This window comes from Oncorhynchus masou, unplaced genomic scaffold, assembly GCF_036934945.1.
Source record: "Oncorhynchus masou masou isolate Uvic2021 unplaced genomic scaffold, UVic_Omas_1.1 unplaced_scaffold_7606, whole genome shotgun sequence".
In the NCBI taxonomy this organism is placed as follows: Eukaryota; Metazoa; Chordata; class Actinopteri; order Salmoniformes; family Salmonidae; genus Oncorhynchus; species Oncorhynchus masou.
The window spans coordinates 1-14,460 of NW_027014072.1; the positions used below are offsets into that span (position 1 = coordinate 1).

The window sequence follows — 14,460 nt, forward strand, 5'->3', positions numbered from 1 at the left end:
TGAGCCCCAGGGCCCCAGCTGAGGGAGGAAGTGCAACTGCCAACACCAGAGTCCGAAGGGATACATTCTTGTAACAAGTATAACACATAAGCATATTATGCAGATAAGACATCTTAATTATCTATGTTACCCAACTAATTCTGATTCTTCCGCCACAGAGGTCATAGAATAAGTTTTGTAGTGATTCATATGTTGATGACATGTTTTATTTATGAGAGGTATTGACATTTTGAATGCACCGAGCTGTCTGTCTAAACTACTGGCACACAGCTCGGACACCCGTGCATACCCCACAAGACATGCCACAAGAGGTCTCTTCACAGTCCCCAGAACATACTATGGGAGGCACACAGTACTACATAGAGCCATGACTACATGGAACTCTATTCCACATCAAGCAACTGACGCAAGCTGTACAATTTGATTTTAAAAAAACAAACTGATTTTTTTTGTAAACAACACATTATGGAAGAGCGGGGACTGTGAACCAACACTAATATTGGCATAGACACATGCATACACACACACACACGATAACATAAGCACTATACGCAAACATGGATTTAGTACTGTAGATATGTGGTAGTGGTGGAGTCGGGGCCTGGGGGCACATAGTGTGTTGTGAAATCTGTGAATGTATTGTAATGTTTTTAAAATTGTATAAACTGCCTTCATTTTTCTGGACGCCAGGAAGAGTAGCTGCTGCTTTGGCAGCAGCTAATGGGTATCCATAATAAATACAAAATACAAACTAGCTAGCCGTTTCACACCGGTTATTTATACACACCACCAGTGGTGGAAAAAGTATCCAATTATCATACCCGAGTAAAAGTAAAGACACCTTAATAGAAAATGACTCCAGTAAATGTGAAAGTCACCCAATAAAATACTACTTGAGTAAAAGTCAAAGTAGTTGGTTTTAAATATACTTAAGTATCAAAAGAAAATGTAATTGATAAAATATACATACAGTTGAAGTCGGATGTTTACATACAGCCAAATACATTTAAACTCAATTTTTCAACATTCCTGACGCTTAATCCTAATAAACATTCCCTGTCTTAGGCCAGTTAGGATCACCACTTTTTTAAAGAATGTGAAATGTCAGAATAATAGTAGCGAGAATGATTTATTTCAGCATTTATTTATTTCATCACATTCCCAGTGGGTCAGAGGTTTACATACACTCAATTAGTATTTGGTAGCATTGCTACCTAAATTGCTAAACTTAGGTCCAATATTTCGGGTAGCCTTCCACAAGCTTTCCACAATAAGTTGGGTGAATTTTGGCCCATTCCTCCTGACAGTGCTAGTGTAACTGAGTCAGGTTTGTAGGCCTCCTTGCTCGCACACGCTTTTTCAGTTCTGCCCACACATTTTCTATAGGATTGAGGTCAGGGCTTTGTGATGGCCACTCCAATACCTTGACTTTGTTGTCCTTCAGCCATTTTGCCACTATATTGTAAGTATGCTTGGGATCATTGTCCTTTTGGAAGACCCATTTTCAACCAAGCTTTAACTTCCTGACTGATGACATAAGATGTTGCTTCAATATATCCACATAATTTTCCTCCCTCATGATGCCATCTATTTTGCACCACTCCCTCCTGCAGCAAATCACCCCCACAACATGACGCTGCCACCCCCGTGCTTCACGGTTGGGATGACGTTCTTCGGCTTGCAAGCCTCCCCCTTTTTCCTTCAAACATTTCTATTGTTGTTTCATCAGACCAGAGGACATTTCTCCAAAAAAGTATGATCTTTGTCCCCATGTGCAGTTGCAAACCGTAGTCTGGCTTTTTTATGGTGGTTTTGGAGCAGTGGCTTCTTCCTTGCTGAGTGGCCTTTTAGGTTATGTCAATAAAGGACTTGTTTTACTGTGGATATAGATAATTTTGTACTTGTGTCCACCAGAATCTTCACAAGATCCTTTGCTGTTGTTCTGGGATTGATTTGCACTTTTCACACCAAAGTACGTTCATCTCTAGGAGATAGAACGTGTCTTCTTCCTGAGCGGTATGACAGCTGCGTGTTCCCATGGTGTTTATAGTTGCATACTATTGTTTATGCAGATGAACGTGATACCTTCAGGTGTTTGGAAATTGCTCCCAAGAATTAACAGGACTTGTGGAGGTCTACAATTTTCTTCTGAGGGTTTGGCTAATTTCTTTTGATTTTCCCATGATGTCAAGCAAAGAGGCACTGAGTTTGAAGGTAGGCCTTGAAATACATCCACAGGTACGCCTCCAATTGACTCAAATGATGTCAATTAGCCTATCAGAAGCTTCTAAAGCCATGACATAATTTTCAGGAATTTTCCAAGCTGTTTAAAGACACAGTCAACTTAGTGTAGGTAAACTTCTGACCCACTGGAATTGTGATACAGTGAATTATACGTGAAATAACCTGTCTGTAAACAATAGTGGAAAAATGACTTGTGTCATGCACAAAGTAGATGTCCTAACCGACTTGCCAAAACTATAGTTTGTTAACAAGACATTTGTGGAGTGGTTGAAAAATGTGTTTTAATGACTCAAACCTAAGTGGATGTAAACGTTCGACTTCAACTGTAAGTATCAAAAGTAAAAGTATACATCATTTTTAATTGATTTGATTTTAATCCCACAGATAAAGTAATAACCTGATAAAAGATTTTATAAAGGTTTAAGATAAATTATTAAATAATGCTACCTGGAAACTTAACCATTAGGGATTAGAGGTTATGTAGCATGGACAAGGAGTAATTAAAAATAATAAACACAGGTCCAACTAGGTTGGACCTGGGAAGAGAGGAATGTACTGTATGTGCGTGCCGAAAGAAAACAAAGAGGATCCTTAACCTAGGTTTGAACTGACCCGGCTATAACTCTGGGGAGATAAGATAGGACAGGAAGAGCCCCTCCAGGTATCCCGTATCTGCTGGGGACTGGAACTGTCAGCTGGGTAGTGATCAACTGTGGTGAGACTTCATGAGAAAAAGAGAGAATCCAAATGTTAGTGTGTATGTATGTGCGTAGGTTAAGAGAATGTTATAAAAGTAACGTCTTTGTCACGACTTCTGCTGAAGTCGTTGCCTCTCCTTGTTCGGGCGGTGCTCGGCGTTCGACGTCACCGGTCTTCTAGCCATCATTGATCCATTTTTCATTTTCCATTGGTTTTGTCTTGTCTTCCCACACACCTGTTTTCAATCCCATTCATTACCTGTTGTGTATTTAACCCTCGGTTTCCCCTCATGTCTTTGTCAGAGATTGTTTTATTGTCAGTGTAGTTTGTTTGTTGTATAGGTGCGCGTCGGGTCCTCGTACCCATGTTTGTTTGTTTGTGTACATTTTTGTGTGATGGAGCATACTCCGTGGTCTTAATTAAAAGACTCCATTTTACACTCCTTTTGACTCTCCTGCGCCTGACTTCCCTGCCACCTATACACCTATGCCTGACAGTCTTTGTATATGCAGAGGAGAGCTCTCGCAAATAAACTTGGATTTGACCAATTGTGAGCTGGGAATTCTGTCTGTTTCATTTAAACCAGAACTTTACACACTCTGGGTTTGCAGACAGATTAAAATAATTGAAATTTTAGAACATTGATTACAAAATTCTATATCATAAGCAGACTCTACATGACTCACCCGAATCCCTTTCACTCCACAGAGAAAGTAATAATACCAATGAGAATTGTCTCTGTCTTTCTCAATGACTTCTGAAGACAGTGTGAAATCCCTGTAAAAGGAAGTACGTTGTTATTCGGAGGGGGCTGTCTCATGGTAAATACATTAGGATTGGTGATCCTATGCAGTCGCCAATGCATCTAGGGCAGCAATTCAAGACGGATTCAAGAAGATGCTTACATGCAGATTATAGGTGAATTGCACGGGCATAAAAAAGCAGGAGGAAGGATTGTGTGGTGATTCATCGTCAGCTCTTACTTGTATTTAGGTTCTGTGTTGGCCAGGTGGATGTTCTTGGAATCATTGACAGCAGTCAGAATACTCTGCTCAATTGCCATTGGGAGCACAGCATAACCACAGTGGTCAATGTGTTCTCCTAGCAGTAATGAATGAAGACAATGCTTGACATACAGTCACGGTTTATAGCCCTTATGAGGGATAACATTGATTAATGTTTTACTGTACATCAAGTTTTAAGTTAATGTCACAGTGAAATGCCTTCTGCTTATAGTAGCATCTATACATATGAACTTTGTTTACATACCTATTAGATTGACTCTTCCAGGAGCTCGTGCTTAAAAGAGGAGATTCACCACACTTTTTCTCAAAGGCATCTTTCAGATTTTGCAACCTAGGAATACAACACATCGGGAAAATGAATGCACAATTCAGGGAGTGAGTTGAGTACAAAACTGTCTTACTGTTGCTTACTATACATGTATAATACATGCATTGATAGTTTTAGCAACTGTAATGACCAATATAGTATTTAGACAATTATCACAATCACAACTCACCTTTCATTTGCATTTATCAGAATCTTTGCCTTTGGCGGGTGCGCTGCCATTTTTTCAAACCAAATACCAGTTCTAACCGGTTGTTTTTAGACTATTGGTAAATCACCAAATCTAGCCGAGGTAGCCTACTATACTGAAGATAAAGATAGAAACGCACCAATACTAAACTCAGCAAAAAAAATAAACGTCCTCTCAATGTCAACTGAGTTTATTTTCAGCAAACTTAACATGTGTAAATATTTGTATGAACATAAGATTCAACAACTGAGACGTAAACTGAACAAGTTCCACAGACGTGACTAACAGAAATTGAATAATGTGTCCCGGAACAAGAGGGGGAGGGGGGGGGGTTCAAAATCAAAAGTAAAAGTCAGTATCTGGTGTGGCCACCAGCTGCATTAACTACTGCAGTGCATCTCCTCCTCGTGTATTGCACCAGATTAGCCAGTTCTTGCTGTGAGATGTTGCCCAACTCTTCCACCAAGGTACCTGCAAGTTCCCGGGCACTTCTGGGTTCGAATGGCCCTAGCCCTCACCCTCCGATCCAACAGGTCCCAGACGTGCTCAATGGGATTGAGATCTGGACTCTTCGCTGGCCATGGCAGAACACTGACATCCCTGTCTTGTAGGAAATCACGCACAGAACGAGCATTATGGCTGGTGGCATTGTCATGCTGGAGGGTCATGTCAGGATGACCCTGCAGGAAGGGTACCACATGAAGGAGGAGGATGTCTTCCTTGTAACGCACAGCATTGAGATTGCCTGCAATGGCAACAACCTCAGTCCGATGATGCTGTGACACACCGCCAAAGACCATGACGGGCCCTCCACCTCCAAACCGATTCCGCTCCAGAGTACAGGCCTCGGTGTAACGCTCATTCCTTCGACGATAAACGCGAATCCGACCATCACCCCTGTTGAGACAAAACCGTGTCTCGTCAGTGAAGAGCACTTTTTGCCAGTCCATAGGCGACGTTGTTGGCGGTGATATCTGGTGAGGACCTGCCTTACAACAAATCTGCAGTCCTCATCTGCAGCCTAAGGCACGTTCACGCAGATGAGCAGAGACCCTGGGCATCTTTCTTTTGGTGTTTTTCAGAGTCAGTAGAAAGGCCTCTTTAGTGTCGTAAGTTTTCATAACTGTGACCTTAATTGCCTCCTTCTGTAAGCTGTTAGTGTCTTAACGACAGTTCCACAGGTGCATGTTCATTAATTGTTCATGGTTCATTGAACAAGCATGGGAAACAGTGTTTAAACCCTTTACAATGACGATCTGTGAAGTTATTTTGATTTGTACGATTTATCTTTGAAAGACAGGGTCCTGAAAAAGGGGACGTTTCTTTTTTTTTGCTGTGTTTATCTGCTGACTTATATACACCTGTCCTGCATATTTTTGTACTGCTGATCTACGACCAGCTCTTCCTACCAAAACCTCAACCTCAAACACTTTCAGTTAAACAAAAAACTGTTTCTTGGCCAGGTGTTAACATATATTAGCCATCTATAATTTAGCCCAAACAACTACCTCTTCCCCTACTGTATTTATTTATTTTGCTCCTTTGCACCCCATTATTTATATTTCTACTTTGCACATTCTTCTACTGCAAATCTACCATTCCAGTGTTTTACTTGCTATATTGTATTTACTTCGCCACCATGGCCTCGTTTTTGCTTTTACCTCCTTTATCTCACCTCATTTGCTCACGTCGTATATAGACTTATTTTTTTCTAATGTATTATTGACTGTATGTTTGTTTAATTCATGTGTAACTCTGTGTCGTTGTATGTGTCGAACTGCTTTGCTTTATCTTGGCCAGGTCGCAATTGTAAATGAGAACTTGTTCTCAACTTGTCTACCTGGTTAAATAAAGGTGAACAAAAAAATTATAATAATAAAAATAAAAATCATTGTAACGAAACGTAACAATACGGAAGAGTATAGATGGGGGAAAGGGTTCCAGTTCATAGGAATCACGATTCACGCTGCGCAGAAAGGCATATCGGTGGCGGATAAGGTTGGAGCTGGAACAAACTGCGACTCACTGCTGCCCACCATGATCCTCCCAGCAATGCTCCCTTACTTCTCTCCACACTCCTATTAAAAGAGTCACTCCAGCGATACACCTACGCTTGTACCATTAGCAAGTTTGCTGTCGAGTTAGCTTCGTAGTCAAGATGTCTGATATGGAAGATGACTTTATGTGCGACGATGAAGAGGATTATGATCTGGTAAACTCCTCCGAAGTAAATATATATGGATATTGTAGCTGATTGCCATATACAACGTATTTAGCTAGCTAGATAACCAGCGTAAACATTCCACTTCGCTAACTTTAGCTAGCTACCGTATTACTCTCAGCTACGTTACGGTAGCTGTTATTGGTGCTCGTATCATTGACAGCTCAAATGCCTAGTTAGTTAGCTAGCCTTGTCTGTAATGATTTGTTCACATACTGTTGGTATACCGTTTGCACCGTTATATTATCCAGCTGTTTGCTTTACGAATCACCATAGCAAAACAACACACATCATCATGAGCTAGCTAGCTGGCTAGCTGAATGTCAACACAACCAGTGGGTGTTGATCGTGTAAACTGCATTGATGATGAATTGTGTGATTTCAGGAATACTCAGAGGACAGCAACTCTGAGCCCAATGTTGATTTAGAGAATCAATATTACAATTCAAAGGCCCTGAAGGAGGATGACCCAAAGCAGCTCTCATCAGCTTCCAGAAGGTTAGTTATCACACACATACATACACACACATACACACCATGTCAATGGCTGGCCATTTATTGAATGCGTCTTTCTGAACCCCAGGTATTGGAGCTCGAGGGCGAGAAAGGAGAATGGGGGTTCAAAGCTCTCAAACAGATGATAAAGATGAATTTCAAACTGGTAAGCATTAGACATTAGTCTCACAAGTCTAAAAAAAAAAGTTGTCTCTGAAATATTACATGTAGGCTACCTACAAATATTGTCTGACAGGCATTTCTGTAGGAGTAGCCTAGCTATTCATAAATATGAACAGCCTACTTTATGCGACATCTCTAATCAAATGTGATAATATATAGTAAAGAAATGCCATATTATGGGCTACATTTTTTATTTTGAATTACATTTATTTAATTTGTACCCCCCCCCCCCCCCCCCAGACAAATTTCCCTGAAATGATGAACAGGTACAAGCAGCTGTTAACATACATTCGGAGTGCAGTTACACGAAACTACTCGGAGAAATCCATCAACTCCATCCTGGATTACATCTCTACGTCTAAGCAGGTATTGTTTGCAACATCAAATGATCAGTCAATAAACAATGTTGATTCTGTGATCATCTGAGCTGTACAATTTTGGAAAACAAACTGAATGTTTGAAGAAGAGGCAAATACGTTTACATTTCTTTTAAGATGGACTTGCTGCAAGAGTTTTATGAAACCACATTGGAGGCATTAAAGGATGCCAAAAATGACAGGCTTTGGTTTAAAACCAACACTAAGGTATGATTCATTTTAAAGATAAAAAAATAAAACTTTACATGTGTCATTTAATTCCATCCACAATATCATAATTTAACATTTTATACAACGCAAAAACATATGTGGCGAGTGGCATATCATTTATATGGAGACACTGACTTTGATACTCGTGTGATTTGATTTCCTCCTCGGTTTGTCCTGTCTGTCTGTTTAGCTTGGGAAGTTGTACCTGGAGAGAGAAGAGTATGGTAAGCTTCAGAAGATCCTGAGGCAGTTGCACCAGTCCTGTCAGGTGAAGAAACACTCCTCATCAATGCAATCAGAGGTTTTCACAGAGGTTTTACCACCAAATCTAATTCAGCATTATAACATCATAATGAAAAACATACTTGTGTGTTCTTAGTGACAGTAGATTGGAACTGTATTGTATCATTGTAGCCTGGTCCGAGTTCTGTTTGCGCTGTATAGACAACTTCTATAGCTGTTGTCATGACCACAGGAGGCAAGACGGCACAAACAGATCTGGGGCCGGGCTAGTATGGCTGTGGAACCATTGTGGAAATCTAGAATTTCCTATTCCTCCTGAAGTGTCTGTGGAATTATATCTCTAGTATTTGTTCTGCCTTGGTGTATAGACGGAGGATTAGTGTTTGTCCCATGTTCTGTCTGGGTGTATAGACGGAGGATTAGTGTTTGTCCCATGTTCTGTCTGGGTGTATAGACGGAGGATTAGTGTTTGTCCCATGTTCTGCCTTGGTGTATAGACGGAGGATTAGTGTTTGTCCCATGTTCTGTCTTGGTGTATAGACGGAGGTTTAGTGTTTGTCCCATGTTCTGTCTGGGTGTATAGACGGAGGATTAGTGTTTGTCCCATGTTCTGTCTGGGTGTATAGACGGAAGATTAGTGTTTGTCCCATGTTCTGCCTTGGTGTATAGACAGAGGATTAGTGTTTGTCCCATGTTCTGTCTGGGTGTATAGACGGAGGATTAGTGTTTGTCCCATGTTCTGCCTTGGTGTATAGACAGAGGATTAGTGTTTGTCCCATGTTCTGTCTGGGTGTATAGACGGAGGATTAGTGTTTGTCCCATGTTCTGTCTGGGTGTATAGACAGAGGATTAGTGTTTGTCCCATGTTCTGTCTGGGTGTATAGACGGAGGTTTAGTGTTTGTCCCATGTTCTGTCTGGGTGTATAGACAGAGGATTAGTGTTTGTCCCATGTTCTGTCTGGGTGTATAGACAGATAATTAGTGTTTGTCCCATGTTCTGTCTGGGTGTATGGACGGAGGATTAGTGTTTGTCCCATGTTCTGTCTGGGTGTATAGACGGAGGATTAGTGTTTGTCCCATGTTCTGCCTGGGTGTATAGACGGAGGATTAGTGTTTGTCCCATGTTCTGTCTGGGTGTATAGACGGAGGATTAGTGTTTGTCCCATGTTCTGTCTGGGTGTATAGACGGAGGTTTAGTGTTTGTCCCATGTTCTGTCTGGGTGTATAGACGGAGGATTAGTGTTTGTCCCATGTTCTGTCTGGGTGTATAGACAGAGGATTAGTGTTTGTCCCATGTTCTGTCTGGGTGTATAGACAGATAATTAGTGTTTGTCCCATGTTCTGCCTTGGTGTATAGACGGAGGATTAGTGTTTGTCCCATGTTCTGCCTTGGTGTATAGACGGAGGATTAGTGTTTGTCCCATGTTCTGTCTGGGTGTATAGACAGAGGATTAGTGTTTGTCCCATGTTCTGTCTGGGTGTATAGACGGAGGTTTAGTGTTTGTCCCATGTTCTGTCTGGGTGTATAGACAGAGGATTAGTGTTTGTCCCATGTTCTGTCTGGGTGTATAGACAGATAATTAGTGTTTGTCCCATGTTCTGTCTGGGTGTATGGACGGAGGATTAGTGTTTGTCCCATGTTCTGTCTGGGTGTATAGACGGAGGATTAGTGTTTGTCCCATGTTCTGCCTGGGTGTATAGACGGAGGATTAGTGTTTGTCCCATGTTCTGTCTGGGTGTATAGACGGAGGATTAGTGTTTGTCCCATGTTCTGTCTGGGTGTATAGACGGAGGTTTAGTGTTTGTCCCATGTTCTGTCTGGGTGTATAGACGGAGGATTAGTGTTTGTCCCATGTTCTGTCTGGGTGTATAGACAGAGGATTAGTGTTTGTCCCATGTTCTGTCTGGGTGTATAGACAGATAATTAGTGTTTGTCCCATGTTCTGCCTTGGTGTATAGACGGAGGATTAGTGTTTGTCCCATGTTCTGCCTTGGTGTATAGACGGAGGATTAGTGTTTGTCCCATGTTCTGTCTTGGTGATTTAGTAGTTGTCCCATGTTCTGCCTTGGTGTATAGATGGAGGATTAGTGTTTGTCCCATGTTCTGTCTGGGTGTATAGACGGAGGATTAGTGTTTGTCCCATGTTCTGTCTTGGTGATTTAGTAGTTGTCCCATGTTCTGCCTTGGTGTATAGACGGATGATTAGTGTTTGTCCCATGTTCTGCCTTGGTGTATAGACGGATGATTAGTGTTTGTCCCATGTTCTGCCTTGGTGTATAGACGGATGATTAGTGTTTGTCCCATGTTCTGCCTTGGTGTATAGACGGAGGATTAGTGTTTGTCCCATGTTCTGTCTTGGTGATTTAGTATTTGTCCCATGTTCTGCCTTGGTGATTTAGTATTTGTCCCATGTTCTGCCTTGGTGATTTAGTATTTGTCCCATGTTCTGCCTTGGTGATTTAGTATTTGTCCCATGTTCTGCCTTGGTGATTTAGTATTTGTCCCATGTTCTGTCTGGGTGTATAGACAGAGGATTAGTGTTTGTCCCATGTTCTGCCTTGGTGTATAGACGGAGGATTAGTGTTTGTCCCATGTTCTGCCTTGGTGATTTAGTATTTGTCCCATGTTCTGTCTGGGTGTATAGACAGAGGATTAGTGTTTGTCCCATGTTCTGTCTGGGTGTATAGACGGAGGATTAGTGTTTGTCCCATGTTCTGTCTGGGTGTATAGACGGAGGATTAGTGTTTGTCCCATGTTCTGTCTGGGTGTATAGACGGAGGATTAGTGTTTGTCCCATGTTCTGTCTGGGTGTATAGACGGAGGTTTAGTGTTTGTCCCATGTTCTGTCTGGGTGTATAGACAGAGGATTAGTGTTTGTCCCATGTTCTGTCTGGGTGTATAGACAGAGGATTAGTGTTTGTCCCATGTTCTGTCTGGGTGTATAGACGGAGGATTAGTGTTTGTCCCATGTTCTGCCTTGGTGTATAGACGGAGGATTAGTGTTTGTCCCATGTTCTGTCTGGGTGTATAGACGGAGGATTAGTGTTTGTCCCATGTTCTGTCTGGGTGTATAGACGGAGGATTAGTGTTTGTCCCATGTTCTGTCTGGGTGTATAGACGGAGGTTTAGTGTTTGTCCCATGTTCTGTCTGGGTGTATAGACGGAGGATTAGTGTTTGTCCCATGTTCTGTCTGGGTGTATAGACGGAGGATTAGTGTTTGTCCCATGTTCTGCCTTGGTGTATAGACGGAGGATTAGTGTTTGTCCCATGTTCTGTCTTGGTGATTTAGTAGTTGTCCCATGTTCTGCCTTGGTGTATAGATGGAGGATTAGTGTTTGTCCCATGTTCTGTCTGGGTGTATAGACGGAGGATTAGTGTTTGTCCCATGTTCTGTCTTGGTGATTTAGTAGTTGTCCCATGTTCTGCCTTGGTGTATAGACGGATGATTAGTGTTTGTCCCATGTTCTGCCTTGGTGTATAGACGGATGATTAGTGTTTGTCCCATGTTCTGCCTTGGTGTATAGACGGATGATTAGTGGTTGTCCCATGTTCTGCCTTGGTGTATAGACGGAGGATTAGTGTTTGTCCCATGTTCTGCCTTGGTGTATAGACGGATGATTAGTGTTTGTCCCATGTTCTGTCTTGGTGATTTAGTATTTGTCCCATGTTCTGCCTTGGTGATTTAGTATTTGTCCCATGTTCTGCCTTGGTGATTTAGTATTTGTCCCATGTTCTGCCTTGGTGATTTAGTATTTGTCCCATGTTCTGCCTTGGTGATTTAGTATTTGTCCCATGTTCTGCCTTGGTGTATAGACGGAGGATTAGTGTTTGTCCCATGTTCTGTCTGGGTGTATAGACGGATGATTAGTATTTGTCCCATGTTCTGTCTGGGTGTATAGACGGATGATTAGTAGTTGTCCCATGTTCTGCCTGGGTGTATAGACGGATAATTAGTAGTTGTCCCATGTTCTGCCTGGGTGTATTGACGGATGATTAGTATTTGTCCCATGTTCTGCCTTGGTGTATTGACGGATGATTAGTAGTTGTCCCATGTTCTGCCTGAGTGTATAGACGGATGATTAGTAGTTGTCCCATGTACTGTCTTGGTGATTTAGTATTTGTCCCATGTTCTGTCTTGGTGTATTGACGGATGATTAGTAGTTGTCCCATGTTCTGCCTGAGTGTATAGACGGATGATTAGTAGTTGTCCCATGTACTGTCTTGGTGATTTAGTATTTGTCCCATGTTCTGCCTGGGTGTACAGACGGATGACGGTGAGGACGACCTGAAGAAGGGCACCCAGCTCTTGGAGATCTATGCTCTGGAGATCCAGATGTATACGGCCCAGAAGAACAACAAGAAGCTGAAGGCCCTTTATGAGCAGTCTCTACACATCAAGTCTGCCATCCCTCACCCTGTCATCATGGGAGTCATCAGAGGTAGACACGTCTATACCTACTCCTTAACTATATAACCACTATATAACCACGTCTCTACCTACATCTTAACTATATAACCACTATATAACCACGTCTCTACCTACACCTTAACTATTAACTATATAACCACGTCTCTACCTACACCTTAACTATATAACCACTATATAACCACGTCTCTACCTACGCCTTAACTATATAACCACGTCTCTACCTACACCTTAACTATTAACTATATAACCACGTCTCTACCTACACCTCAACTATTAACTATATAACCACGTCTCTACCTACACCTTAACTATATAACCACGTCTCTACCTACACCTTAACTATATAACCACGTCTCTACCTACACCTTAACTATTAACTATATAACCACGTCTCTACCTACACCTTAACTATAAAACCACCTCTACCTACACCGTAACTATATAACCACGTCTCTACCTACACCTTAACTATTAACTATATAACCGTGTTTCTACCTACACCTTAACTATATAACCACGTCTCTACCTACACCTTAACTATAAAACCACGTCTCTACCTACACCTTAACTATTAACTATATAACCACATCTCTACCTACACCTTAACTATATAACCACATCTCTACCTACACCTTAACTATATAACCACATCTCTACCTACACCTTAACTATATAACCACGTCTCTACCTACACCTTAACTATTAACTATATAACCACGTCTCTACCTACACCTTAACTATATAACCACGTCTTTACCTACACCTTAACTATATAACCACGTCTCTACTTACACCTTAACTATTAACTATATAACCACATCTCTACCTACACCTTAACTATTAACTATATAACCACGTCTCTACCTACACCTTAACTATTAGCTATATAACCACGTCTCTACCTACACCTTAACTATGTAACCACATCTCTACCTACTCCTTAACTATATAACCACATCTCTACCTACACCTTAACTATTAACTATATAACCACGTCTCTACCTACACCTTAACTATAAAACCACCTCTACCTACACCGTAACTATATAACCACGTCTCTACCTACACCTTAACTATTAACTATATAACCGTGTTTCTACCTACACCTTAACTATATAACCACGTCTCTACCTACACCTTAACTATTAGCTATATAACCACGTCTCTACCTACACCTTAACTATGTAACCACATCTCTACCTACTCCTTAACTATATAACCACATCTCTACCTACACCTTAACTATTAACTATATAACCACGTCTCTACCTACACCTTAACTATAAAACCACCTCTACCTACACCGTAACTATATAACCACGTCTCTACCTACACCTTAACTATTAACTATATAACCGTGTTTCTACCTACACCTTAACTATATAACCACGTCTCTACCTACACCTTAACTATAAAACCACGTCTCTACCTACACCTTAACTATTAACTATATAACCACATCTCTACCTACACCTTAACTATATAACCACATCTCTACCTACACCTTAACTATATAACCACATCTCTACCTACACCTTAACTATATAACCACGTCTCTACCTACACCTTAACTATTAACTATATAACCACGTCTCTACCTACACCTTAACTATATAACCACGTCTTTACCTACACCTTAACTATATAACCACGTCTCTACTTACACCTTAACTATTAACTATATAACCACATCTCTACCTACACCTTAACTATTAACTATATAACCACGTCTCTACCTACACCTTAACTATTAACTCTACCTACACCTTAACTATTAGCTATATAACCACGTCTCTACCTACACCTTAACTATGTAA

The 14,460-nt window shown here is 41.2% G+C and overlaps 1 pseudogene; it reads left to right on the forward strand.

Annotated features, from left to right (window-relative positions):
- The first annotated feature begins 6,405 nt into the window (after window positions 1-6,405).
- LOC135537383 (COP9 signalosome complex subunit 2-like) lies at window positions 6,406-12,653 on the forward strand (annotated as a pseudogene).
- The last annotated feature ends 1,807 nt before the right edge of the window (window positions 12,654-14,460 follow it).